The 27,763-nt window shown below is 49.8% G+C and overlaps 4 non-coding genes across 4 annotated transcripts; 2 read left to right on the top strand and 2 right to left on the bottom strand.

Moving 5' to 3' along the window:
• Positions 1-1,779: 1,779 nt before the first annotated feature.
• On the top strand, positions 1,780-1,852 carry TRNAV-AAC. Its single transcript has one exon. It is a non-coding gene; the product is annotated as a tRNA-Val (tRNA).
• A 2,122-nt stretch (positions 1,853-3,974) lies between these two features.
• On the bottom strand, positions 3,975-4,048 carry TRNAT-AGU. The gene has a single exon. It is a non-coding gene; the product is annotated as a tRNA-Thr (tRNA).
• A 20,862-nt stretch (positions 4,049-24,910) lies between these two features.
• On the top strand, positions 24,911-24,982 carry TRNAG-UCC. Its single transcript has one exon. It is a non-coding gene; the product is annotated as a tRNA-Gly (tRNA).
• Positions 24,983-26,368: 1,386 nt separating this feature from the next.
• TRNAV-AAC lies at positions 26,369-26,441 on the bottom strand. The gene has a single exon. It is a non-coding gene; the product is annotated as a tRNA-Val (tRNA).
• Positions 26,442-27,763: the final 1,322 nt, after the last annotated feature.

Genomic DNA, 27,763 nt, shown 5'->3' with positions numbered 1-27,763 from the left:
ATATTATGAATATTGGCTCTATGCTGCCTGTATTTCAAACTTGTGCTCTGCTTCAGGGAATGATACGTTTTCTTTAATTGATGAAAACACAAACTAGACACTTAGAGGATTGGAACTGATTTCAGCTGATGGACAGGTTTGCTAGGTTTTTATGCATTTGGACAGCGAAATGTTGAGTGTTCACATTCATTTCAAGCATCCTCGTATGGTGGAGCTCCTGAACATAATGGAGAATAGAAATGAAAATTTTTTTCTTCGAGGTCACCTGGGTTTGAACAAAGGACCATTTGATTTGCAATCAAACACTCTACTACTGAGCTATACCCCCATTACAACAGGAGTATGGAATCGTGATCTCCAGGACTTTGAAGGACAGACCCTGCTTCATCGAGCTCCTTTGCCATTTCCCAGACCACAGGTGGTTTTAAAAATGGGGTTTGATTAAACTTCTTAAATGTGGTAAACACCACAGCTTGCACCCCCACCGATATAGCTTCTCCCCATGACAGAGCTGCCACCTCCTGGGGAAGTGGATTGACTACACCAACAGGAAAACTCTCCCCCCTCAGCATGGAGCAGTGGTTCTCAAACTGTGGGTCAGGACTGCAAAGTGGGTTGTGACCCTGTTTTAATGGGGTCACCAGGGCTGGCATTAGACTTGTTGGGTCCTGGGGCTGAAGCCAAAAGTGTGAGGCCCCCCCACCCAGGGCTGAATCCCTCAGGCTTTGGTTTTGCCCTCCCCCCCGCGAGTGGAAGGGTAGAGAAGTGACTTTCAGCCGATCATATCCTTTCCCTGATACCTTACAAGTCATGCTCTATATGTAAGATCATGATGATATGAAAATGAGGATTATGGGGGTTACAGCCGCTCCCCCAAAGGTATAGAATGTCACACTGAGATTCTCTGTTCATTTGTTCTGTAACAGCATTACAGAGATCCAGTGACTTACCAATGGCATTTCCAAGTGCTAAAATAGCAAGCGATGTCAATCTCTCATTGGCTATCAGCGACTGAAGATGTGGTTTAATGAGCCGGAGCTTCAAGGCGAGGGTGGGTCTGTCCACTGCCTTCCATTGCGCTGCTGGGCCCCAAGTCCCTGGTGGCCAATATGTTAAGCTGGGAGAAGAGAGTGGGGTGGCAAGTGGCGGCAGGACTTTTGCCACCAGGGTCAAGCTGCCCAGCTTCCTCCTGGTACTGCTGGCCCCCCGTCGCCTTCAGGTAACCCAGGAACTAAGACAGGAATAGGGCGAGGAAGCAAGTAAAGCCGAGCAAGGAAGGCAAAAGTGAATCTTGTCTTCATGGGCCGCTCGCAATGACGTCCTTTTTCTGTGCCACAGCTGACAACAACATTGCAGACAGAAAAGCAGGAGGCCAAAAAGAAACCGAGCAGCTGCTGAAGTAGTTCATTTGGGAGCGTGCTAGACTAACAGGCTCTTCTATCCCCCTGTGTGCACGGGTGGGATGTTTTCTGAAAGTGCAGCAGTTCCTTTAACTGCCATGAGTCCCTCATTTCAGGCTATGCAGCAGGAAAAGGCAGCATGGGCTTCTGCACCGAGTTGGCCCACCTGACCTTTCATTCTTCTCTTGCTCTTTGTCAGCAAGGGGAAGAAAAAGAAGCTCCCCTTCAAGCTAGAGTCACAAGGGCGACGTAAGGACGACTTCCTGAGCCCCGGCTCCAGTCCTCTGCTCTGCCAGCTGACCTATTGAAGGGCTGTCACCACTTTCTCCAGGTTTGTCCATCGGTCTGTGCCAGGGTGAGCAACAGCTAAGCAGATGGAGTTTCTGTAGTGTAGTGGTTATCACGTTTGCCTAACGTGCAAAAGGTCCCTGGTTCAAAACCAGGCAGAAACATGCTGGCTTCCTTTTCCCAGATCCCCTTGCTGTTCAGGAAGGCCTCCTCCTTCTCCTATTGGCCTGTCCGTGGGATAACTCCAACCCCTGCATGACAGAGGGTGCTGACAGCAGTGGAGAAAGCACCTTGGCGTCAGGCTGGAGAACCTAGAGGAGTGCGGCGTGTCACCTTTTGGAGGCTTGTGGCTTGGCCTCCTCTGCCCTGGGAGGTTGGCTGGTGGAGGCCGGCTCTTCCTGCTGGCCTCCTCTGCGTGACTTGCCAAAGGAGGAAGTGAGGCAGGAATGGGGGAAAAGAGGAAAGTCAAGCTGAGAAAGGCAGGGCAGAAAGTAAGCACATCATTGCGGCTAAATGGGGTGAGTAGAGCATCACCATTCGTTCTGCAAAGCCGGGGGAGGTGCGGTTGGCTGCTGGGAGGCAGAATCCTGTGCCTGCCTCTTGGCTTCCCAGGGATGGCTCCTTGCAGCCCAGGAGAAGCGGGGTTCTGGGGGAAAGGAAAAGCAGCAATGGCGAGGCTGAGTGGGTTCCTTTCTGGCCAAGATGGTGGGTCTGGGAGTTGCCTGTAAGCCATAAGTGGACTTGGTGCAGTGAAAACCGCTGCTCCATTCTGGCTGACCTGGGGGAGCCATTGATGACTTGGGAGTGGGGGCAGGGCGGTGGCTGTGAGCCAATGGGATCCAGGAAGCCCCAGCCTGCCCCTCCAGGGGCCGAGTCGTCTTCTTCTCTCCTGCCATGGGGAGCCCGGCCTAGAGCCTGCCCAGCATGTGCTGCAGCTCGAGCATTAAGCCTTCCTGTGGCATAACCTAATTACGGCCTAGTGTAATAAGGGGTCAAGTTTAGATTGTGAATTTATCTTTAATTTCCATGGTAGCTTACTTTGCTCTTTTATGCCTACCACTTATAATCCTTAAAACTCCATCTTTCTGTAGTTAATAAATCTGTTTTATGCTGTACTTAAACTAGTGTATTTTGCTTGAAGTTCTTGGGAATTCGCAGCTCCATTACAAGGCTGGTTCATGTACTATTCACAGTGAGGGAGGGGTGGACCCTGTGTAATAAACTCACACTGATCAGGCTTCTGATTAAGGCAAGATGGTATGATCCAGGGGCGCAAGGCTGCAGAGCTGGGGGGAATTGGCGGGAGGCTCTCTGTCATTAGTGTTATGAGTGGCTGGGAGAAGCATTCATGTAACTCAGTTGGATGTGCCCCTACCTGTGGATGTCTGTGTAAGTGCAATATCTGCCAGAGATTCACAGCTCCTCACAGCATCACCGTGTGAGAGGGAGCCCAGTGGGACACAGGGCTCAGGGGTCCCACTGTTCAGGTTGCATCCCATAGATCCCATCACAGACTTTCAGCAACCACAGCAGATGTTCACTGGAACAGTGAGAGAGATGGCAAAATAGTGATCTCCAGGGCCTGCAGACATCAAACTATCAGGAATTCTGCGCACAGAGAGGACCCTGCAAGTGAAAAATGCCTTTGGAAAAGACCCTTCTGTCCCCAGCTGTGGTCGTACAGTGCTTAGTGCTCTGCGTTGTGGCCTCAAGAGCCATGGATGCAAGTTGAGTTACGGTGACCTTTTCCTTGTCTCCACGTTTCTTAGGTGCCTCCTTCCAACACCTGTCAGAAAAAACGACCGGTTTCTTTTGGAAGCATTTGCATTGCAAGGCAGAGGCAGTCCTCTCTGTTTCCTCAAAAATTGACCAAAAGGTGGGAGGAGTGGACACATTTGGCAAGGCACTACTGGGTGCTGCATCTCTAACTTCCACCTTACCTGGCAGGTGCCTCTGGGACTTTTCTCCCAGCTGCTCCATTTTTCATCAGTGACAATCAAAAGGAAGATGACATGACATCTCTGTGCAGACATCCTCAGCGAATCACAAGGACGTGTGGCGCAGGCTCTTGTGTTGCAGCAATTGCAGTTGAAGCAACCACCATGCTAATGCCAGTCATAGCAGCCTTTTCATCAACTCCAGGCTTGTGATTTGATTCTTTCCAATGTTTCTCTCCAAAGAAACCTTTTCCTTAGCAAGCAATTACTTGGATACCAAGGGAGGTCTCTTCTGTTTCCTGGAAAGACACAGGAAAATGTGAGCAGAGGAGACAAAAGCCACACAACAAAGCACCACTGGGAGCTGAACCCAGGATCTCCTGTTTACTAGACAGGTACTTTAGCCAGCTAAGCCATGGTGCCTGCCTCAAGAAAATACTTGCAACTGTTCCATTTGATGGTCCAGGACAGCACCTGCAAATTCCAAACTACAGACGTTCCCCATTTCCCTCAAGACTTGCAAGGAAGAACTGGCAGGCCAAGCCAGGATCTCCTGGTTACTAGGAAGTCACTTCAGCCAGCTCTTCCCAAAGATCACTATCCAGAGACCTTTAAACAGCCACTACAGATGTTCACCGACAAAGAGATGCCAAAATGGAGTTCTCCACTGCCTGCAGCCATCACACTACCAGCCATCACACTACCACAGAGAGGCCCCTGCTGTGGGAAAGGCTTTGGTAGAGACTCTTCTGACACCAGCCGTTCTCATATAGTGTTTAGCGCTCTGTGTTGTGGCTTCAGCATCCACAGATGCCAGTTCAATTGGGGGACATTTTTCCTGTCTCCACATTTGTCTAATGGCTCCTTTCAACTCTTGTCACCAAAAAGACGTGTTTCTTTTGCAAGCGATGTACAGCTAGGCAAAGGCAGTCTTCTCCATTTCCTCAAAAGTCACCAAGCTGTGGAGAGAGGGGAGACATTCAGCCAAGCTGGATGCTGAATCTCCTCTTTCTTCAGCAGGTATCTGTGAAGGACACAAATCTCCATCGTGTAGAGGTCAAGAATAGGACTTTATTACACACCGCGCTGGCGGAGTGGGCTTATTAGGCTCAGAGACACAATTAATTAATTACAATAGAATATATAGATTTTCCACGGGCGGGGGAAAGTGACGGCGTAGGCAGTTCCAAACCCCGGGATAGGTTTTGCAGCAAGACAAGATAGCACAGTAGCCAATGGTTAACAGGTTACATAATGTCTCCACCCATGGTCTCAAGTTAGCAAGTTAACATTTTATTAATACTTTGATAATATGTTATTAGTATAAAATATATATGTTGAATTCTGATTTGGGGTCCATAGGAATGGAGCAACGCCTTTGATTGTCCAACAGGTACATTCCTAGGGGTTAAAGCAAAGAAAGAGTGAAAGTATATGGCAATAAAGATTGTTTTCTGTGTGTCTTAAGGCAGGCATTGGTCCCTGGGAAGGGAGGTGGAAGGATGCCATATCTTATACTGACGTGCCAACTTTTCATAAACTCAAGGTTGGCTCTGTGGGAAAAATGTCTCCCTACAGAAGAGACTAACACAATAGGAACAGGGATTCTTTGCTCAATCTGCAACTCTGAATAAGACACAATTATTTAGTTCTTAGCTCCAACACCTGGCAATTTGCTGACCAGGCCTATCTTAGCTTTCTGTTTACCCCAGCTTTCTCTTAGCTGGTCACTATTTGCTAGGCTTCTGGTCCCTTGACCATACTCTTGACTTCGGGTCTGGAAAAGAGGTGGCACAATCCATAGACCAGGTTGTTATATGAAATGCACATGGATTTTAACCTTTCACATCCAGTAATGGCAAAGTTCTTGGTTCAGGCTTGTAGCGGTGATGGAATAAACTGCAGGTTCAAATCAAGTCTCTGGAGTACATCCCCCACTGGGATGGGTCATTCAGTTCTTTGTACAGAGCTTCAGTTTGTAGCAAAGTCCCTCCAGAGGTAAGAAGCAGGATTGAAGACAAGATAGAGACGAGGCATCAGCCTTCTATAGTCTCTTGCCATGTGGTCTTTGCTTTCTTTGTCCCAAGGACACTATCCAGCACGTGGCACAGAAAAACCTTAGAGTTCTCTCCATAGGCAGGTCCCTGCATACCTTGCTGAGTCACAAGGCGTATCTGCCTTCTCTCAGTGGGTCGATTGTATAGCAGATGGTCCTTAATGGTCCATCAAGCAGGCTAGGCTGAACTGACACCAACTTGTTGGTGTCCCTAGGCATAAGTGAACCAAAGTTGTGACTCTAGGCCTGAGTGAACCAAAGTTCTTCCATGCTGTGAACTTTAACCAGCCTAAGATGCTAATAAACAGCAAGCAAAATGTGTAACTGTCAGCTTTCTTAGCTTGCAGCTGCAGTATAGCTCGAAACAGCAAAAAGCGGCAGTAAGACGAGGGAGAAGGGGGAGGAAAGTCTGCATGTGTCTGTGCTGTGAAGGCCATAGATAAACATGGGAATGAGAACAGTTCTAACAAGCTACATTATAGTGTTAAGTGTAACTGTTGCAAGGGGGAGGGAGGGAAGAAGGGGGAAAATAAGGGGGGGTATAAATGCTGGGACCCCGCCTGCGTGTGGGTGTGCAGGATTTGAGATTGCTTTTTCTCCCTTGCACCTTATTTGAGCTCAAATAAACTTGGTTTGCTTCTCCACCCTGGTGTGTTAATTAGTGCTACGCACACCGGGCAATGAACCCCACTGTTGCCCCCCCCACTCGGGCACTCTGGGCCGGCAACAAACTTGTCCGGGGTATTCCCCAGAAGCATATCACAAGTTTGAAATACAGACAGCATAGAGCCAATATTAATAACGTCAACTACAAAAAATGATACACATCTAGAGATAGCATCATTATAATCAGCCAATCAGAACCTCTCCATAGATCCCTTACACCAGGGGTCCCCAACCCCCAGTCCGCCGTCCGGTACCGGTCCGCGGCCTCTTACAAACCGGGCCACGAACCGACCCAGTGGAGCTTCCGCAGGCGTGCCTGCGGGAGGTCTACCCGAGCCGCGGGACGAGCGCTCCCTCCGCAGTCATGCCTGCGGGAGGTCCACTGGCTCCGGTGGACCTCACGCAGGCATGACTGCGGACGGTTCGCTGGTCGCGCGGCTCAGCTGGACCGCCCGCAGGCATGACCGGTCCATGGTCCTAAAAAGGTTGGGGACCCCTGCCTTACACGACAACCTTTCTACAATATTGGCTGCAAATATAGAACAGTGGTTGCAATGGTGATCTATACAGTTACAGATCATGTCAATAACATCACAGGAGCTGACACTGCATCAGTGAGACTGATATTGGAATAGCCTCCAGTTTTGGTGTCCTCATTTGAAAAAGATATTGTGAAATTGAAACTAGAGCAGCAAAAAGCCACCAAAATGTTCTGAGGGCTGGAGAAAAATGCCTTCTAGGGAGCTATTGAAAGAGTTCAACCTGTTTAGCTTATCAAAAGATTGAAAGGTGATTTCACTGAAGTGTTGAAGTGCCTTAATGGAGAGAAAATATTGGGTATTAAAGGGCTCTTGAATGGAGCAGAGAAAGGCATAACAAGACCCAATGGCTGGAAGGTGAAAAGAGACAAATTCATATTACAACTAAGGCACAAATATTCAACAGTAAGGATGATTCACCACAGGAACAAGCTACCAAGAAAAGTGGTGGATTCTCCATCTCCTGATGTCAGTCAATGAAGACTAGATGCCTTTCTGGAATGTGTTTGCCCCAAAAGTAGCTCTTGTGTCATACAGGAGGCCTGTGATATGCAGAGGGTCAGATTAGATTCTCTAATGGTCTCTTCTGGCCATAGAGTCGACTAATTTCTGAAAAACTGAGTGTAGCATTGGGAGTAGCGTCTGATGTTTCCCTGTCTAGCCGGCTTGCTGCCTAGAACGAATGCTCCTTGAGTGGGGTGATCCACAGGGAGTAGCTCAAACCTCCAAAGTGCCTGGCCAGGGGCAGGACATTAGCCCAGCAAGGGAGGGGTGTGGCAGTGACATCACAAAGGCCTTTTGCAGGACCTCAGCCTATTGGTCCAAGGTGGTGGGGAGGTGGTGACCTCATAGAGAGATGCTGACATCAGCCAGGCAGGACAGGGGCGAAGGGCCAGGGAAACCTCAGAGACCCCTGTGGCTTTGCTGCAGCAAGTCTCCTTCTCCAGGTCTCTCTTTGAGGACTGAGGGAGTATTCGGGTTCACGGACGTGAGTGCCAGGAGGAACCTCTTTCCAGTTTTCTCCTTCCCTTTTAGTGATTTTACTGGAAAACAGCCGTCCCTGTTTAGAAGGTAAGAGCCTCCTGGAGGTTTGAAACCTGTTCAGTCTGATCCATCTGGTGACAGTTGAATTCTAGGGATGGAAAACACGAGCTTAAATAGGCAGAATTTTATTGCACACCTGGGACTGAAATAGTGCTCGGGCAGTGATCCCCACCATTGACCTGGGCCATCCTTTGGGCTCTCTGGTGAGAACCCTTCGCCTCCCGTCCTCAGTCTCTACCCTGATTGGCTGAGCAGGGGGTTATTGACAGGGAGGAGACTCAGGTCCTTGTTGGTCTCTTTTAAGACCAAGGAAATAAGTCAGAACCAGTTCTATGTTTGATGAATTTTGCTGCTTCTCTACATTAATGGTCTCTGAGCAGTTCATGATTCTCTCAAATGTTGCAGTTCTCCTCAAATACTTGCTAAATAATTCGTGTCCACTGTTGTTGGTCTGGAGCTCATCTGTGAGCACTTTATTCAGGTCATTCTGTGTATGAAATTCAAGATCCGATGGTTAGGTTGAAAATCAGGGCTTTTGGGTCCTATTCCCAACTCTGCCCCTGACTGGCTGTGTGACCTAAGAGAAGTCAATTCTCCTTTCTCAGCCTGAGCTTCTCTCTCTTTCGAGTAGGGGTAATAATGATCCGCTCCTACCTAGCTCAACACACTCACTCTTCCCCAGCACACACACTGTCTCTCCCCAGAACACAAACAGTCTCTACCCCGCCACGCACACCGCAGTTGAAAAGCAGCTGGCAATCTAGTAAGGTGCTCGTGGAATGGTGGGATAGAGAAACCTGCATCATGTGATGCTGTACCAGCCCGTGAGGCATTGCAAACCCTTCCCAAAACACCCTGCAGCCAGTTGCACAGTGGGATAGTTGCCCACAGTGCACTGCTCTCTGTTGCCATCCACGAACTGCTAGCGTGGACGTGCTCTGGTGACACAAGGGGCATAGGGAGGACATTCAATAGCTGTTTTAACTAAACACTTTAACTAAAGCAGCAATGCCGGGGGGTTGGTGGCTTCTTTGTTTCCTCACCCTGGAGTAAACTCAGCTTTTTATTCCATTCTTGATGCTTCATGGAATAACAACAGACGACCGAAGAAAGACGTGGACAGGGTGGGTCTCAGGGGAGGGGCAGAGAGGTTCGAGCGGTGGGCAGAGCAGGTCTCGGAGGTGGGGGCAGTGGGCAGGGCAGGTCTCAGGGGAGGGGCAGAGAGGTGTGGGTGGTGGGCAGGGTGGGTTGCAGGGACGGGTCAGAGCGGTGGCGGCTGGTGGGCAGACCTTGTGGTAGGGGGTGGAGAGGCACGAGCAGGAGGCAGGAAGGCCTTGGGGGAGGAGAGGAGCGAGCGAAAGGTGGCTCAGCAGTCCTCAGCCAAAGAGGAAGAGCGGGGGGTGGGAAGTGGCCAAATAGGAGCAAGGGGGGAGCACAGGTGGGGCCTCAGAGAGAGGAGAAGGGTGGGGGGCAGTGCCATGGTCTGGGCACCAATGGGCCCCCCACTTCCAGGGAGCTTCCAGCGCTCACACCCAGCCTCCCCAAATGCAAGAGCCATGGGCCACCTATTCTCTTCATCTTCACTAACCAAGCCCCTCCCCAAGCTATGCTGATGGGAGAAGCCCTCCTGTTGACACAGCACTATCTGCACCGGGGTTAGGCTGATATAACTGCATTGCTTAGGGAGGTAAATTTTTTACACCCCTGAGTAATGTAGTTACACCGATCTAATTTTGTAGTGTAGATCTGTCCAAAGAACCTTGGGAGTAAAACTTCACCTGCTCCTCTGCTTTACTGAATCCAAACACCAGCAAAGCTTGTCAGGCCTAGATGGAGGTTGGCAGAGAGTCAGGTGTGTGCAGACATGACCCCTTCAGCAACTGTAGGCACCATGGCTTAGCTGGCTAAAACCACTGTTTTGTATACAGGACATCCTGGGTTCAAGTTCCAGTGGTACCTTACTGAGTTGCTTTTGGGGCACATGGTACTGGCTACTGTCAGAAGACAAGATTCAGAGCTAGATGGACCGTCGGTCTAGCCTAGTGTGGTTTTTCTTATGGTTTAAATTACACTCACAGGCACTGATGATAGTTACTGTAAGTTTGGGAGTTAGGAGCTGATAGGTCAGTGGTCCAGTCCCCTCACAGACGACCCTGTCCCTCTGGGACAGGGTCAGGTCTGAGCTCTCACACCAAATGCTCATTGTGGCTGCCAGAATCTGTGGGCAGCTTGTTTAGTTTATGCCGAGGGTTGAGTCCTGTTTTGTGCACCGAGTATGAGAATGAAAATCCTAAACCGCCCTTTGAAATAACAAAAGCAGCAGGACGTGTTTCTGTCTCTGCCCCAGAGCAGACAGACCAATGGAGAAACGCCATGAGTCCAGGGTAATACTCCCCTGCGGTTTTACCATTTCCACTTGCTAAACCCCCTCCCAACCTTCTGGGCTCCTGGAGCAGGGGACTGAGCCTGAGCCGAGACACGGACACTGCAACTTTGCAGCCCAAGCTGCATGACCCTGATTAATGTGACACGGGCCAGTCGTGGGTGTTTCATTGCACTGGAGACGTAGCCTAATGTTATGTCTGCACTGCGATTAACACACCCAGGACACCTGTCGCAAAGCCCGGGTCAGCTGACTCAGGGTTCTGCGGCTTGGGCTGCAAGAGTATAAAATTACAGTGCAGACAGATGGGCTTGAGCCCAGTCTCTGAGACCCCACGAGGGGTGAGGGTTTCCGAACCCAGGCTTCATTGTGAACACAAATATCTGCACCACAGTTTTTAGCCTCTCAGCTTTAGCTTCATGAGCCCACGTCAGATGGTCCAGGCCAGCCATGCTGCCATCTTTATCCCAGGAGAGATGGACTCTAAGGGTACGTCTCCATTGCAATGTCAGCCCAGGGGCGGCTCGCTGTGCTCAGAGCAGCACCCTGGAAGCCCCATATTCACCAGTCTCATATAATGATGATACGGTTTGTACAAAGTCTGCCTGGTGAGGTATCATTTCAAAAGTCTTGGTCTGTTGAACCTTAATATTGTGTTGGATTGTGTGTGTAGCATTGGCTGGGAAGTTTTGCTCCGTGTGTGTTACTGAGATGAGGTTGGGAAATGCCCACCACCAGCCTTTCAGGTGTGACAATGGAGGAGCCAGACTCGCTGCTGGCCCATTAAAGGGATCCACACTCCCAAGGACTGTCCCAGGAACCGTGTACAATGCAGACTTCTCCGAGATAGCACAGCGACAATGGGCACTGCTTGACTCACATCCTAGCAAAGGTACTTCCTAGCCAGTTGGAAGAAACTATGAAAGGGGGGGTAGAGACATGAATTGGCCTCTCTCCCCCACAACTCAACACCTGTAAACACATCTGGAGGACAAACACTGTTAGGTGTGAGAAGTATAAACTGTTCAATATGTTCAGTTAGTTGGTTAATAAGATGTTTATGAAGTAAATTGAAATTTAATGTGGATAAATGTAAAGTAATGCACATTGGAAAAAATAACCCCAACTATACATACAACATGATGGGGGCTAATTTAGCTACAACGAGTCAGGAAAAAGATCTTGGAGTCATCGTGGATAGTTCTCTGAAGATGTCCACGCAGTGTGCAGAGGCGGTCAAAAAAGCAAACAGGATGTTAGGAATCATTAAAAAGGGGATAGAAAATAAGACTGAGAATATATTATTGCCCTTATATAAATCCATGGTACGCCCACATCTCGAATACTGTGTACAGATGTGGTCTCCTCACCTCAAAAAAGATATTCTAGCACTAGAAAAGGTTCAGAAAAGGGCAACTAAAATGATTAGGGGTTTAGAGAGGGTCCCATATGAGGAAAGATTAAAGAGGCTAGGACTCTTCAGCTTGGGAAAGAGAAGACTAAGGGGGGATATGATAGAGGTATATAAAATCATGAGTGATGTTGAGAAAGTGGATAAGGAAAAGTTATTTACTTATTCCCATAATACAAGAACTAGGGGTCACCAAATGAAATTAATAGGCAGCAGGTTTAAAACAAATAAAAGGACGTTCTTCTTCACGCAGCGCACGGTCAACTTGTGGAACTCCTTACCTGAGGAGGTTGTGAAGGCTAGGACTATAACAATGTTTAAAAGGGGACTGGGTAAATTCATGGTGGCTAAGTCCATAAATGGCTGTTAGCCAGGATGGGTAAGAATGGTGTCCCTAGCCTCTGTTCATCAGAGGATGGAGATGGATGGCAGGAGAGAGATCACTTGATCATTGCCTGTTAGGTTCACTCCCTCTGGGGCACCTGGCATTGGCCACTATCGGTAGACAGATACTGGGCTAGATGGACCCTTGGTCTGACCCAGTACGGCCTTTCTTATGTTCTTATGTTAAATCACTGGCTTTAAAATAAGATCCAATCTGGAGCATATGAACTATTGACCCCTGGACTCCATCTCTGAGAGGGGACTTGTTTACCATCAGGGGACAGGCTCAAACCAGTCCAAACCGGTTTTTCCCCGCCAAAACCAGCCCTCAGCGTTCCATCTCCTCAGCACTTTTCCCGCCACAGAAGTGATATAAGGACGTGCTCAGCGCCTGCGCGGGGCCGGCCCCCCCAGCGACGGCCCCTCCACGGTCGGGTCTTCCCAGCGCTCCCGAGCCGGAGAGTGATGAACCCCCTCGGTCCCGCCGTGAGACTGAGGAACAGGAGGCCTGTCACCCCCATTCCTGCCGTCCTGCATCCCTGGTGTCCAGCCTCCCACAGGGCCTCCCTGCCAGCAACGACGAAACCCACCCGTCGTCTGGACTCCCCAGTGCTCCTCCTCAACGGCTCTAAACCAGCCGGCGAGTGGAAGGTCCTGGGCCTCGCGCCGGCCCATGGGACCCGCTGCACCTGCACAGGGGGGAAAGGTTTCTGTGCTGGGACATCGTTCAGTGTTTTCCGGTTTCCAAGGGAGGGTTTCTGGGCCTGAGTGTTAAGCTCCCAAAGGCAGTCGCTGTTTGATTGGATTCATTAAGTTTGCATTTTCCCTTCTTCCCCCAGTTTTCTGTACCTTTATCCTGACTACACTGACCTTTGTTTGTGCCAAACCACCTTGTTGCCTCTTTATTTTATTGACAGCTCACAAGGAGGGAGGCTAAATCCACTGGTGATAGAGACAGGAGGGAGTCGAGTTTGTATCTCCTGAGAAAAGGGGCGTTTTCCTTTCCTATTTCTCCCCTGCCACTTCTAACGTTTTCCTTTGAAGCGCTGCCTTATTCCCCTGGAGGTCACAGAGGGGACGTGGCCACCTTCCCCTCTGAGAGTGAGATATTGGCTCGGCTCTTTCTTTACGCTGCTGCTGTTAGTCCATGAAACATCAGGGATGGATGCAAGGCTGAGCTCACGCACCAACCCCCTGAAACATTTCAGTAGCCCAGAGAAATCCTGCCCCCGGCTATTGGCATCATCTGGTGGCCTCTGGGTGACTGGGCAGTGCTAAGATGTAGCCACCTCTGGGGTGGATCCAGGGTGGCCATTATTTCCTAGTGACAGGCCATGGACATTTCTTACCTATTTTGTCCCTCCAGGCCTTCCATACTCCTGTTCAAGAGACATCCCCCAGGGCTCCCTCTGCCTGTGTGACTGGCCAGCAGGGGGCGGTGGTCACTTTCTATCCACTTCTCAGGCACTGTGAGGTAACAGTGTTGCTGGGTGGGGGTGGGGCTGTGTGGGGAGATAGCACCTGAAGGGGGATTGTGGTGGGGGAGGCCTCTGGGTGGCTGGGCAGGGGGTACCCTAGTGAGGTTGGTGGGTTCTGGAGATTTGGGGTTTCAGGGGGTGGGTGTGATGTGCCCAGCCCTGAGGCTGTGGGTCCTGGAGGTGGGTATCGCTGGGGGCCTGGTGGCTGCAGAACAGCCGGGGTGGGCGTCTCTTGGGGAGGCGGGACAGGGGGTTAGAGGGAGCCTGGTGCTGTGCCAGGGGCTCTGTCTGGGCTTCCCCCGCAGACTCCTGGGATCGCTGCCCTGCCCAGTGCACAGAGTGTGTGGGGGAGAATCCCCGGCGCTAGGCCAGGGGGTGCCCCTGTAAAGCATCAGGGGATCCCGCAGGGGGGAGGAGGGGGTGCCAGGCAAAGGGCAGGGCAGATCCTGCTGGAGGGCGGGGGGGGGATCCTAGGCAGGCAGTGAGGGACTGAGTTCCCAGTGGGGGTCCCTTTTGGGGGGTCTCTGGCTGTTGGGGTCTCTTGGTGGGGGGAACCTTTTCGGATTCCCAACCTGGCAATGAAGGTCTGGTGGGGGTTTCTGGCCGGTGGGGCTCTGAGGGGTATCTGAGGTCCCTGGCCAGGGACTCTGGGAGCTGGGTCCCAGGGAATATCTGGGGGGGGGGGGGCTGGCTGGGGCTCTAGGGGCTGCTCCTGACCCCTCTTCTTCTCCCTGATTAGCTTATGCCAGAACCCTGGCTCCAAGCACTGCCCGACATTCCTCGGCCAGGCCCAGTCACCGTGATAACTTTCTAGCCACTTATCAGACACTGTGAGGTGAAATCACAGATTTTTGCTCTTCTCCCCTCTTGAAAACTGCAGGAACTTCCAGTTCCATTGTCCTAGATTGTCCAGTCCTTGTCCTGGATCTGGGGGTGAGGGAGGTGGGAAGGGGGTCAGCACTGCCGCACAATGGTCTCTTCCACAGCGTTCTGGACTCATTCTTTCTGAACTCTGGTTTCATTGAGACCATTGTTAATCCAGAGTCACTGTATGGAAAGACAAGGAGTGACTCCAGATGGACAGTGCGGCAAATGAGATCAGCAATTCTCCCTGTGAGGAGGGGCTCTCATTAGCTGCTCTCCCCAGAGAGCTAAAGGAGGGAAGCTGCTCAAACGCTCTGTCCCTCTCTGCTCAGGATACTGGGGTTCAGCTTCCTGGGTCAGACGCTGCAGCCTCCATTGTGATCTGGGAAACCAGGCTTAGCAGCTGCTGCTCCCCCAGCGGGATTCTGTGCTGGGAAGTGACCTGAATTAAAGCTGCTGCAGCCCTGGGCCCTGTTAATACTAAATTCTGAGCCAGAGTCTCCAGGTAACTGACAGACCTCAGGGAAAGTGCTGGGGACTGGCAAGAAAGTGACTCTGCACAAACAGCCCCTCCTCATTTCTCCTCCGAGTAGCAATTGCCAGGAGAAAATCCAGCCATGGGAGAGCAAAGCCCCCAGGAATGGGACTGTCCCAGCCAGAGGGGCAGGGAGAGAGGACAGGGGAAGGAGAGACTGAAAGGGGCACTGGGAGAAATGAGGGGGGAGAAATTTCCAGCTCTCTAGTCCACCCAGACACATGTATTGCTGCATCCCTGGGCAGAACCACTTTCCAGTGGACAAAACAAGGATCAGACAGAGGAAAAGCCAGTTCCTGACTCCATATTCCCTCTGCTGGGGTGTGGCTGCCATGGGGTCAGTGTCCGAGGGATCCCCCACAGTGACTCCTTTGGTTTCTAGCCTTGTGTTCAGAGACTTTGTTAGGGGGTGAGGGGAGGGAGAAGGGAGGTTAAAAATGTGTCTGGGCTTAGCTGGCAGGAGGGGCCAGGTCTACATTGTAATAAACAGATTGAGCATTTCCCAGCATGGCAGGATCTAGGGTGTCTGTGTGCAGGGAAAGGGCCTGGGGGAATTCTGATGTGAAATTAACTAAAACTGGTTCTGAAACACCCACAACTGCCCTTCTCCCCCAGACAGGCTGCAGAATGATGTCCATGTTTTGCTCCAGCTCATCCCAGCCTGGCGTGGGACAGGGAAGAGAAATGGCTGCAGTGGAGCCAACTCAGGTAGAGATTATCGGGGGGTTGCTGGTGGGTTCCTGCTGGAGGAGAGGGAGAGCAAATACACCGGAGATGGGAAGGTTTGCACAGTCTGGTTTGGAGGTTGGAGCGGGGCAGGAAATGCACAGGGTGGGGAAAGGAGGAGGCCAGGGTGTGGCAAACCTGCTGGGAGTTATTTAATAAGTGGCCTAGATTCTAGGAACAGACCCAGGAGGTTCGGAGGTGGAAATGCCCTAATGTGTGAAGAAAGAAAATAGCCCACCTCCATGGAGCTAGTCAAACTGACCAGACTCCCAGGGCTGGAGCCTGAGCTCACTAACCAGCGGCTGCTGTGAGATATGAAGGGGGCACCCATGAGTCAGGCTTATTGGAGCTGCCTCTCCCTTCATATCCCGCTTCTCACAATGAGGAGGCTATTGGGCTTCCTACCAGGGAGCTCTACCTGGACCCTGCTAGGGTTTCCATCTCCTCTATCGGTCAGTGGCCAGTAGGTGTGTGATGGATCTGCTGGGAGAGACAAGGGGCTCTCTCTTCGTCCCCTCACCTTGGTATTTGCTGGATACGCTGAGCGGGGTGGGGGTGGGACTCTGTTGAGTGGGATCCACCCGGAGCTTCCATTTGATTGGCTCCTCTCTGCCACAAATAGTGGGGCTGTGAGTGGGGAAAGAGGTCCTGAGTGTTGGAGTCTTGCTCTTTCAGGGGCCGGTGACCTTCGAGGAGGTTGCTGTGCATTTCACCAGGGAAGAGTGGGCTCTGCTGGACCCCGCTCAGAGAGCCCTCTACTGGGATGTCATGCAGCAGAACTATGAGACTGTGACCTCGCTGGGTAAGGGTTCCTGTCCCCTCGGATCTTGGAAGGGGAAATGAAGAGAAAAGGTTCATGCCAGCCCCATGATGCCACCTCTACTCTGTCCTGTTTCAGCATCACCCCAATATGCCAGTGACACACACACACTACCAGAGACCCTCCCCTGCTGCAGAACACTTTGGGAACAGAGCACAGGAGCCGTATCACACAGTGTCAAATAGCTCCTGTTTGCTCAAGTGAAACCGGGGGTTAGGTCTGGCATAACTGTTCCATACCCCTTGTTGCCCTTTTCTGAACCTTTTCCAATTCCAATATATCTTTTTTTGAGATGGGGCGACAACATCTTCATGCAGTATTCAAGATGTGGGTCTATCATGGATTTATTTGCTGTTTTTACAAATATGATATATGATATATTCTGTCATATCTATCCCTTTCTTAATTATTTCCAACATTGCTTGCATCATATTTTGCAATATATTCCAAATAAGGTAATTAACGTGCAACATGTGTGTCGTTGTTTGGGGTTTTAAGCTTTAAAAGGCTTCTGTGATTTTTAGCTCAGGGGACAGTATTCCAATAGCTGTCGCCCCCTGCACACTTTTAACTAAGAAAAGAACCTCAGGCTGAGCTGATTCAAAATCAATCGTGTGGTTGTTTTCCACAACAGCTTCAAGAGGTCCCTGTGATGGAATGTAAATGTCTTCTTCGCACCTTCCCCCTACAGGAGAATGGCTGTTTGACCAGCTGTTTGCCTTGCTGTCTCTGAGGAACTGGTCTGTGGGTGTTCCCCAGAATTGTAACTTTTTCAGTAATCTCATACTGTAAAATCTCATAACTTTACATACAGTGTTACTACACATTTTAACAGGAGGATAATATTCAGTAGATTATGCGTTTTCAAATGATACCTCACAAGCCATACTGTGTACAAAATTGATCATGATTTTCTAGAAGAGTGAGCACAGTGACACAGTGTCTGTGTGTGTGTTCCCAGCAGATATGTGGGTATTTCAATCCCTTATAAGCATAGTGTTCAGCATCTTCAAGGACCTGGGGAAGTGGTCCTGGAAATTCACTGTTTTACCAAGTGTGACACTGTATGGAATTGTGAGACTCTTTGGTATTAATAATAAAATAATAATATAATCTGATAAAATTGCAATGAATCGTGCTAGATATGCCATGTAAGGTGTCAGTAAAAATGCTATGATTTGCCAAGTATGATAATATTATTTCTATGTTTGTATCACCTTTGTATTGTGAGTTATAGATATGTAGGGTATATCTGTATTTCCAGACTTGTGCAGTGTTTCTGGGTGACACCCCCAGACATATTGGGATCAACACTGTCTAGCCTGTTTGATGGCCCATTGACGATCATCAGCTGTACAATGAGCCCAGGGAAAGGACCAAGGGGATACACCTATTGAGTCAGCAAGACATGCCGGGGTATGCCTGTGTAATGAGAACTCCAAGGCTTTTCCATGCCATGTGCTGTGAATCTTGTGTTTGGAACACAGGAAGTACAGGCCACATGGCAAAAGGAATATAAAGGGCAGCTGCATCATCTCCATTTTGTCTTCAATCCCCCTTCCTACCTCTGGAGCAACTTCTCTACAAACTGAACCCTGGAACAAAGGAGTGAATGACCCATCCAAACTGTGGATGTGTTCCAGACGGACTTTCAAGCCAGCAACTCACCAATACTGCTAAGAACCTGATATATCCATTTTGGAATGTATCTGACTGCTTTCCCATTTAACTTCTTTCTGTCTTTCTTTCATTTAAACCTTTAGTTTAGATGTTAAAGGATTGGCTGGAAGGATGGAATTTTGGGTAATATCCAAACCTATACTGACCTGGTGATATGGCTGACGCTTTGGGGTCAGAGGAACACTTTGTTTATGTGAGCAGAGTTTTTAAATAACCTCTCACTGTATTGGACCTCGCTGCTGATTAGGAGCCAGAGAACTGGGATGGAATAAAGGGGGCCGTGTGATTTCTTTTTTCAGCTTCTCAATTACCCGTGTGGGGGATCAGAAGCACAGTTTGTGACTGGTCGGTGAGTTTAACTTCAGTGTTAACCAGCAGTTTTGGGTATCCGCTCTCCCTTTTTCAGCCTGCCCTGATCTTGGCATTTTCAGTGAGAACTGCCCCTGGCCCACCAGGTCACACTAAGCACTGAAGTTAAATGAATAGAATATTTTTTTTATGCCCAAGTCTTATGAAATCAACTGAACTCCTTTGTTTTCTTTCATCTGAGCAAGGTTTCTAGTTTTCCAGCGTGATGTGATCTCCCAGCTGGAACAAGGGGAAGAGCCATGGGTCTCAGACCTCCAGGGTTCAGAGGAAAGAGAGATCCTGAGATCTCCCTGCACAGGTGAGGAAACATTAAACCACCTCAGAATCTGTAAGTGCCTGAAGGAAACATCTGGGATGCCCAACAAAGCCCTTGGGGAGGTCTCTCAGTTCATTATTATCCCTAGCAGGGGTCGTATCCTCAGGGTAAATATAGCTCATGGCTTCCTATAGATCCTAGCAGACACCAGGCAGTAGCTTCCTCCCTTCCCCCTGCGTATTTGGATGGGATGTGAAGGCTGAATTCATCCCCCTCCTCTCTCCTATTTGGGGGAAGAGTTTGGGGGAGTTCAGCTCCTGATTTTTATTTCACCTGTCTTCACCACTTGTTTTTGTTTGGTCTTCTCCTTTCCATCCCTGTTTGATGTTTCTGTCTCTATCACAGCAGGTGATGCAAAGGCATGTGAGAAAGAGGAGCAGAATTCTCAGCCTGAAAATGTTGAGCCAGTGGGTAAAAACAGAGCATTATCTCAACGATGGAAAAGGAATGTGTCCAGGAGTCATGAGCAGGGAAAATCCTGGGAGATTCAGCACAGACCAAAAACAGATCAAGGAAAGCAGCCAGGGAAGAAAGTGGATAAATTTATTTCTTCTTGGGGAACTCAGAAGATCCTCATGGAAACCCCAACACAGCAGGATATCCTCAGGCGAAAGAGAAAAAATACATGCAGTGAGTGTGGAAAAACCTTCTCTCACAGCTCAGCCCTTTCTGTACATCAGAGAATCCACACAGGGGACAGGCCCTACGAATGCCGTGAGTGTGGGAAAACCTTCAATCGCAGTTCGCACCTTATTAGGCATCAAACAATCCATGGAGGAGAGAGCCCCTAGGAATGCCGTGAGTGTGGAAAATGCTTCACTAGCAGCTCAAACCTTATATTTAATTTACCCTGGTTCCTCAACTGTTGCTACAGCTTTAGTACCCATCAATCCAAAGACTGAGAGAAATGGAGAGTTCCAACCATTGTCCTTTTAGTATCTTATTGTTCCTCTCTCTGTTTTTTGTGCTGGCCTTTCTATTCTATCACTTTCTGCCTTTGTTTAGTTGGTAACAGTTGGTTTGCATCACTCACATTTGTTTGTTTAAATCTCTATCCGTTGTGAAATAAATTTTTTGCTTGTTCAATAACTGTACTCAAGTGCTGTGTGAGATACAGTAGCAATGGTCCACAGTAAAACTAGTAACCTGGGATACTTGGGGAAGAGAGGATCTGGGATTTCACCAGGTATCTGGTGATCCGGGCTGGACCCCAGAGGGGGACACATTGAAGGAACTCAAGGGTTAAGGTGGCTGCTGTAGCTCAGAGGAGGGTCCTTGAGTTCCAGCAGGCTGGTGAGTTTGGTCACTAACATCCAGCTGCCAAATGCAAAACTCCCTCTTCCTTGTGGCAGGTGGCAACAAGGAGACTCACAGTCCTCAGCACCCTGAGAAGGGTCACAGTGTGTCTCTATGTTGATCCACCTGTCAAATCCACACAGGGAAAGCTCCCGATAGCACAAAACTCTGCCCTATGAAATCATGGAATATGTGCTCTTTGCTCTGTGAAAGCATGTAAAGAATCCAAGCGCTGGAGGACAGGGTTTGGGTCCAGAGCGACCTAGACAAATTGGAGGATTGGGCCAAAAGAAATCTGAGGAGGTTCAACAAGGAGAAGTGCAGAGTCCTGCACTTAGGACGGAAGAATCCCAGGCACTGCCACAGCCTGGGGACTGACTGAGTGAGGGGGTTTGATAGCAGCCTTCAAGTACCTGAAAGAGCAGCAGTGTGGGCTTTCTCCTGGCCACTTTTGCTGGGCTGGGCAGGCATCCTGGAGGCCTTTCTAGAAGAGCATTGGGAACGGAGTTAGAAAAACCAATGTGAAAACCAGAACCTCAGGTTTAGAGTCATTTATAATATTAAATCTTCAATTCTAGTGTCACAGTCAATACAATTGCTTCAGCCTGATAGTTGCCCAAAGGGAAACTTAACGTCTCTCCAAGGGGAGTGGAGAGAAAACACTTTTCAGAGTCCAAGAGAGACAAGGCGGGTGAGGGTAAGATCTTGCAGAGGACCAACCTCTGTTGGTGAAAGAGACAAGCTGTGGAGCTAACCCAGTACCCTTCTTCAGTTCTGTGTAGCCTGGAAGGTCGTCTCTTCCATAACCAGCAGTTAGAACATAAGAACAGCCACACTGAGTCAGACCAGTTCATCTAGCCCACTCTCCCGAAAGTGGCCAATGCCCGGCGCCCCAGAGGACCCCTGGGACCAACATGGATACACCACCACCACAAACAAGGTTAAAAGTCAATGCACATGGGAGAACGATCTTGTGTTTCATTCCTTGTGTCCTAGTCCCATCATGTGGCCATTTCCTTTTCTTCTTTTCTGTTAAAAGCTTTGGTGTTTTGCACAGAAACATTATTTCCCCAGGAGAGACCCAGGAGTGGGGGCTGCATTCCTGTGCCAAACAGTCACTGGAAGGGGGCAGACAAAGGCCTTTAGGACGAGGCGTCCGTCACTGTCAAAAGATCATCTCCCTCCTGCAGGTCACTGGCAGCCTGAATTTGTTCCTTATCCTCCCAGAGTCTGGGGGCTGGAATCAGCACTACCCAGCCCCTCCGTATGTAGCAGGAACAAACACAAACCTGGTCTTTAAAACAAGCTGTCCCCTTCCTTCTCAGGGAAGATTTTTCTGTGATTGAAGTTGAGCTTCCGTTGCCCTCTCCTAGGGGCGGGGCAGGTGTGGGGCCAGCTCCCAGTGAGATCTGTTTTCACCTTTGCCCCCTTTCAGTCACTCTGGGATGGTAACTCTGCTCCCAGCTGTCAGGCAGCTTCCAGTCCAACCACCCTGCTCACTACCTCCATGGTCATATGTCACCCCATTGCCAGCACACAGAGCCTGCAGGAAAGCTATTCTTGCCAATTGCATTGGTGGTATAGTGGTGTGCATAAGTGTCTTCCAAACAATTCACCTGGGTTTGATTCCCAGCCAATGCAATAATGGCTTTTCTTTTCTGTTTCCTCATCTGGATGTGGTTTAATTTCACTCACATTGTGTTACAATCACATTATCTATAGAATGAGACAATAAATGTGTCGAAGTCCAGCAGGTCATACAGGATGGAGGCACACAAGGGGCTGGAATGTGTCATCTGAGAAAGACAGAACACTTGGAAACCTGCATCTCCCATCCCCTGGCCTTGCGTGTTATGATTCCAGCTGCGTGAGCTGCTTGTAGGATGTTCCGGCATGATGGGGAAATGAAGTTTTGAGTCAGTTTTTGCTCCTGCAGATTCCTTTGCTGTTATAATTATAATGACATGAACAACAGGGAGGCAAAATAAACATAAACCCCAAATTGCAATACAGGTGGGGAAAGAGACGATCACGGTTAAGCCAAACACGTCAAAATAAAAATTAATACTAAAAAAGGGAAGGGGGGAAGAGATCAGGTATGTGGAGATCCCCTTGATATTTCAATGCACATTGTTAGAATCAAAGATCAGACTTGACACTGGAAAACTACCTGTCTCTCTGAACACCTGTGATGAGCAAGATGGAGTTGGGACACCTGTTCTGCTTCAATCATTTATTGTCTCTCTGTTCTCTCCTTCTTCTCCCCCCAGTTCCTCGTCTCCAATGTCTCTGCCTTTCTCCTCTTGCTCCTTCTCCCCTGTCCTTTCCAGGAACTCACACTCTACAGCATTTAGGACAAGCCAGAGCTCCCATGTTCTGCACATGAGCCTGTGTCAGAGGACGTGTGACCCCGGTCAGAACCAGTCACCAGATCAATATGACCCTTTATGGGCGACTTCTCTGCCTGCTCTGCAATTTACATCTCCCCTCTTCCCCCCCCCACCCCCCCGCAAACAGGGTGGGGTACAGCTCTGACTGTGAGGCCTAACAGGAGAAATTTCAGCCCAAAGACAAATTTGTGTGAAATGTTGAGAAATGAAGAGCCCCCCCAAATCCCCAGAACTCTAGTGTCACCCCCATGGCACCAGCACAGGGAACCCAGTGAGATGGGGTTACAGAATACAAGGGGGGAGGCAGCAGGGAGAGAGGTGACAGGGAATCTCTCTTTTTCTTTCTCTCGTCACTTTCTGTTCTTCTCTTTCCTTCCAGGAACTGCAGTCACAGCAGGGAGGGGTTTGTCTCCGTGTCTGTCACGGAGGTGGTGGAAGTGACGGATTCTGTGACTTCCTGCAACCTCCGTGACTTCTGCAGTGGGCACAGTGGCTGACTCCAGGGCCACTCAATCAACTGGCTCCGGGGACCGCCCAAGCAGCGGCCAGTGCGGCTGGCCCGGGGACCACTTGACCAGCGGTCCTGAGAGCAGCAGGAGCAGCCACAGCTTGGTGGCCTCTGGCAGCACTTCTTGGGTGGCAGGAGCAGCAGCTGGCCCCCTGGGGCTCCCCCCTGCCCCAGCAGCAGCTGGAGTGGCAGCGACTCTCAGGGCTTCTCCCCTGGTAGCTGGTGCTCATTAGCCATCAAATAAATCAAAACACTTCCCCTGCAAGTGGATTTAGCCCGGGACCCTCAGAGTCAGCAGCTGTTACGCCCCCACTGAGCTCTCTGGCCAGGTGTCCTAGTGCCGGGAGCCTCCGATGTAGATCCTAAAATAGCGTTTTTGCACCAGGGGGGCTGAAATTTTGGACCAGACATTGTAGCTCCACCGTTATTTTACTGAATTGCTTCAAAACAGCAAGTGTAGAAAGTCTCCTAAGTGCCAGGCTCTCTGCCATGGAAACAGCTGCCCCTGCTCTGCAGGAGTCTGTGCGTTCCACCCAGCAACGTACACACCTGCTCGGCACTGAAGGGGGGTCAGACAGTGACGGTAACACAAATCTTCAGACTATTAACCCAGGTCCCTTTCTTTAACCCAGGACGTGCCAGTCAGCTGTTAGCCATGGTGTTATCTTCATCTTCAAATACCTCTCAGGACATTGAACAGAGGGAGTGAACCCCTCCAAATGGCTCCCTGTTGAGGCGTTGTACCGTACCTGCCCCTGGAGACTGTCTGGTTTTATACTCTTAGAGCTTTTTCTCTTCAAACCCCTTATTCCAATCTCTGGGCCAACCTGCACATTTCAGAGTTTAGAATTTACTCTCATCACCCTCCTATGGCACTTTCCATGTGAATTGGGCAAAGCAAGTAGGGGAAGCTCCGTGGCTAATGAAAACCAATGCTCTGGGTGAGGCCTGAACTCACACCCACAGCTGTATTTCCCCCTGCATGAGCCACTATAGGTGCTTCTTAGACAAACTTGGGCTGTCGGTGGTTATGTGTGTCTGTGCTTCACCACTTTGGCTGCTCTGTGAAAAGCTGATGGTTTCAAACAGAAGCTGGTGGGTTTTTGTTTTGTTTTAAGCAATTAGAGTCTAGTACATTTTAACAGGCAGAAAATGTCCTATTCTGGTCTAGCCCCATTTGACTCCTTCTGTCCAGCTTCTTCCTTCCCCCTCAGTGTCTTTCCTTCCCCATTGGGGACATGCAGAGATGAACCCCAGTCAGTCTGTGTCACAGAGAGTCTGTATCTCCTAAGGAATGTGAGTGAAGGATTCCAGCTGAATTAACGCTGCTCACCTGGGTTAGAAACATTTGTTTCTTTCGAGCAGATAGTGGGAAATGGGACATTAATTCAGACCCAGGAGGCAAGGCAGAGGCTTCATGATCCTGATCTCCAGGAAGGGAGAGAGGATCCCCAGGAAGGAACAGAGCTTCCTTTAGACTCAAGCTGGGTCTCCTGGAAGTTGGAAAAGACCCTTGGTCACTGAGGATCCCATGGGATCGTGCTGCTGCAGAGGCTCGAGAGTCCTGGGTGAAGGGAGGGTGTCACTGCACAGTCTGAAATGGAAGGGAGGACCCTGGAAGGGAAGGGGAGGAACAGAAAATGGAGAGGAATGAAACAGAATAAAGGCCTCTTCTCTTTCCCATTCCCAACCCAGCAAGAACTGTTATCAGTGGGGAAACTCCCCACGATGAATGGCAGAGACCACAGAGACATTTGCCTCATGCTGAGAAGTAAGGTGACCAGACACCAAGTGTGAAAAATCAGACACTTTCACCAGATGCATTGGTGGTATAGTGGTGAGCATAGCTGCCTTCCAAGCAGTTGACTTGGGTTCAATTCCCAGCTGATGTGATGATTCCTCCACTAGGAATTGGTTTAATTTCAGTCACGTTGTTTCAGTTTATCAATGGAATGAGAGAATCAGTGTCCCAAATCCCAACAGGTCATTAAACACCCAGTGGAGGAAGAAAGGGGTGGGACTATATAATGAGCAGTTGGAGTCATCCTGGTATTACAATGCTTGGTTTATTTTTTTTTTAAATCCTTTACTTCCCTCTCCCTTTTAGACTCAGAGCCTTTAAGGTCAGAAGGGACCAGTGTGATCATCTAGTCTGACCTGCTGCACCTTGCAGGCCAAAAGACCCCACCCACCCACTCCTGGAATAGACCCGGGAGGGGAGGCAGCTCCGTGCTCTGCCCCTACCCCAGGCAGCACATGGAGGCCCTCTGCTCCCCTCCCCCCACAACGGGTGTGCAGAGATGTGCCAGCAGCACTAAGGTGGCTCCCTGCCCACTCTGCCTCTGTCCCTCCATGCCGCTCCCAGAAGTGGCTGGCATGTCCCAGCATCCCCTGGGGTGGGAGGAGTGTCTCCACGTGCTGCCCCTGCCCCGAGCACCAACTCTGCAGCTCCCATTGGCCAGGAACTGTAGCCAATGGGAGCTCTGGGGGCAGCACCTGCAGAGAGCAGCACATGGAGATCCCCTGGCCCCACTCATCTAGGAGCTGCTGCCGGAGGGTTGTGTATACCGGTCACTTTGGGAGCTGCACCACCCCTCCTGCACCCCACCCCCACCCCCAGCGCAGAGCCCACACCCAAATTTCCTCCCAGTGCTTTGCTTGTCTTCCTTTCACCAGAACCATCCTTCTTCTCCTGGGCTGCAAGTAGCCACCCCTGGGAAGCCAAGAGGCAGGCACAGGATTCTGCCAGGTAAGTGTCCCACAGCGCCGTGATGGACAGTGCGATGAAGGTAAGTCTTCCTGAGGCACAATGAACTGCAATGCAGCGAACCACTGGCCAGGCGGTCCGGGCGAAGGGCATTCACTGGAGGTACAAGCTTGTGAGTGACTCCTGAACACAGGGCCCCTTCCCCTTTTAAGGACCTGCTCCTCATGGCCTGCGACTAGAGATGACTTGGCTGCATCTGGTGGGTCACACTCCACCTCAGCCAGTGTCCATGCTCTGGGTGTGTGATCGCTGCCTAATTAGAGTCCCAGACACCTTGTCTATCTAGGAGTTCCTCTGATCTTCCAGCTGTTCAACCAGCCCTTCATCCCACAAGCATTCCAGGAGGGAGCGAGAGAGGGAGGGGGAAAGCCACTTCACAGGCATTCAGAGAGGGCGAGGAGACAAAAATGGGAATGGGGGAAGTATAACAGACCTATTGAGCATAGAAATCACTGCTGCTCCTACAACAGCAGGGACAGGCCACTAGGAGCTGGGAAAAATTAAGCCATCATGTTTCTGCCTGATTTTGAACCAGGGACCTTTTGCGTGTTAGGCAAACGTGATAACCACTACACTACAGAAACTCTGTTGGAGGGCTCTGCCCCTCCCTTCATAAGAGCAGAAGAGTGGCCAGACTGGGTCAGACCAAAGGTCCATCCAACCTCATATCCCATCTGCCAACAGTGGCCAATGCCAGGTGCCCCAGAGGGACTGAACCTAACAGGTAATGATCAAGTGATCTCTCTCCTGCCATCCATCTCCACCCTCTGACAAACAGAGGCTTGGGATACCATTCCTTACCCAGGCTGCCTAATAGCCATTAATGGACTTAACCTCCATTAATTTATCTGCAAAAATAATGAGGAGTACTTGTGGCACCTTAGAGACTAACAAACTTATTTGAGCATAAGCTTTCATGGGCTAAAATCCACTTAATCAGATGCATACAGTGGAAAATACAGCAGGAAGATATATATATACACAGAGAACATGAAAAAATGGGTGTTGCCATCCACACTATAATGAGAGTGAGCAGTTAAGGTGAGCTATTATCAGCAGGAGAAAAAAACTTGTAGTGATAATCAGGATGGCCCATTTCCAACAGTTGACAAGAAGGTGTGGGTAACAGTAGGGGGACAAATAAACATGGGGAAATAGTTTTACTTTGTGTAATGACCCACCCACTCCCAGTCTTTATTCAAGCCTAATTTAATGGTGTCCAGTTTGCAAATTAATTCCAATTCAGCATCTCTCGTGGGAGTCTGTTGTTGAAGGTTTTTTGTTGTAATATTGCGACTTTTAGGTCTGGAATCGAGTGACCAGGGAGATTGAAGTGTTCTCTGGCTGTGTTTGAATGTTATAATTCTTGATGTCTGATTTGTGTCCATTTATTCTTTTATGTAGAGACTCTCTGGTTTGGCCAATGTACATGGCAGAGAGGTATTGCTGGCACATGATGGCACATATCACATTGGTAGATGTGCAGGTGAATGAGCCCCTGATGGCATGGCTGATGGTGATTAGGTCCTATGATGGTGTCCCCTGAACAGATATGGGGAGAGAGTTGGCAATGGGCTTTGTTGCAAGGACAGGTTCCTGGGTTAGTGTTTTTGTTGTGTGGTTGCTGGTAAGTATTTGCTTCAGGTTGGGTGGCTGTCAGTAAGCAAGGACTGGCCTGTCTCCCAAGATCTGTGAGCGTGAGGGATTGTCCTTCAGGATGGGTTGTAGATCCATGATGATGCACTGGAGAGGTTTTAGTTGGGGGCTGAAGGTGACGGCTAGTGGGGTTCTGTTCCTTTCTTTGTTGGGCCTGTCCTGTAGTAGGTGACTTCTGGGTACTCTTCTGGCTCTGTCAATCTGCTTCTTCACTTCAGCAGGTGGGTACTGTAGTTGTAAGAACGCTTGA

Source organism: Mauremys mutica, unplaced genomic scaffold, assembly GCF_020497125.1.
Source record: "Mauremys mutica isolate MM-2020 ecotype Southern unplaced genomic scaffold, ASM2049712v1 Super-Scaffold_100273, whole genome shotgun sequence".
NCBI classification, from domain to species: domain Eukaryota; kingdom Metazoa; phylum Chordata; order Testudines; family Geoemydidae; genus Mauremys; species Mauremys mutica.
Note: the sequence above shows the minus strand (reverse complement) of the source record. Positions and strands in the feature narration are given on the sequence as shown.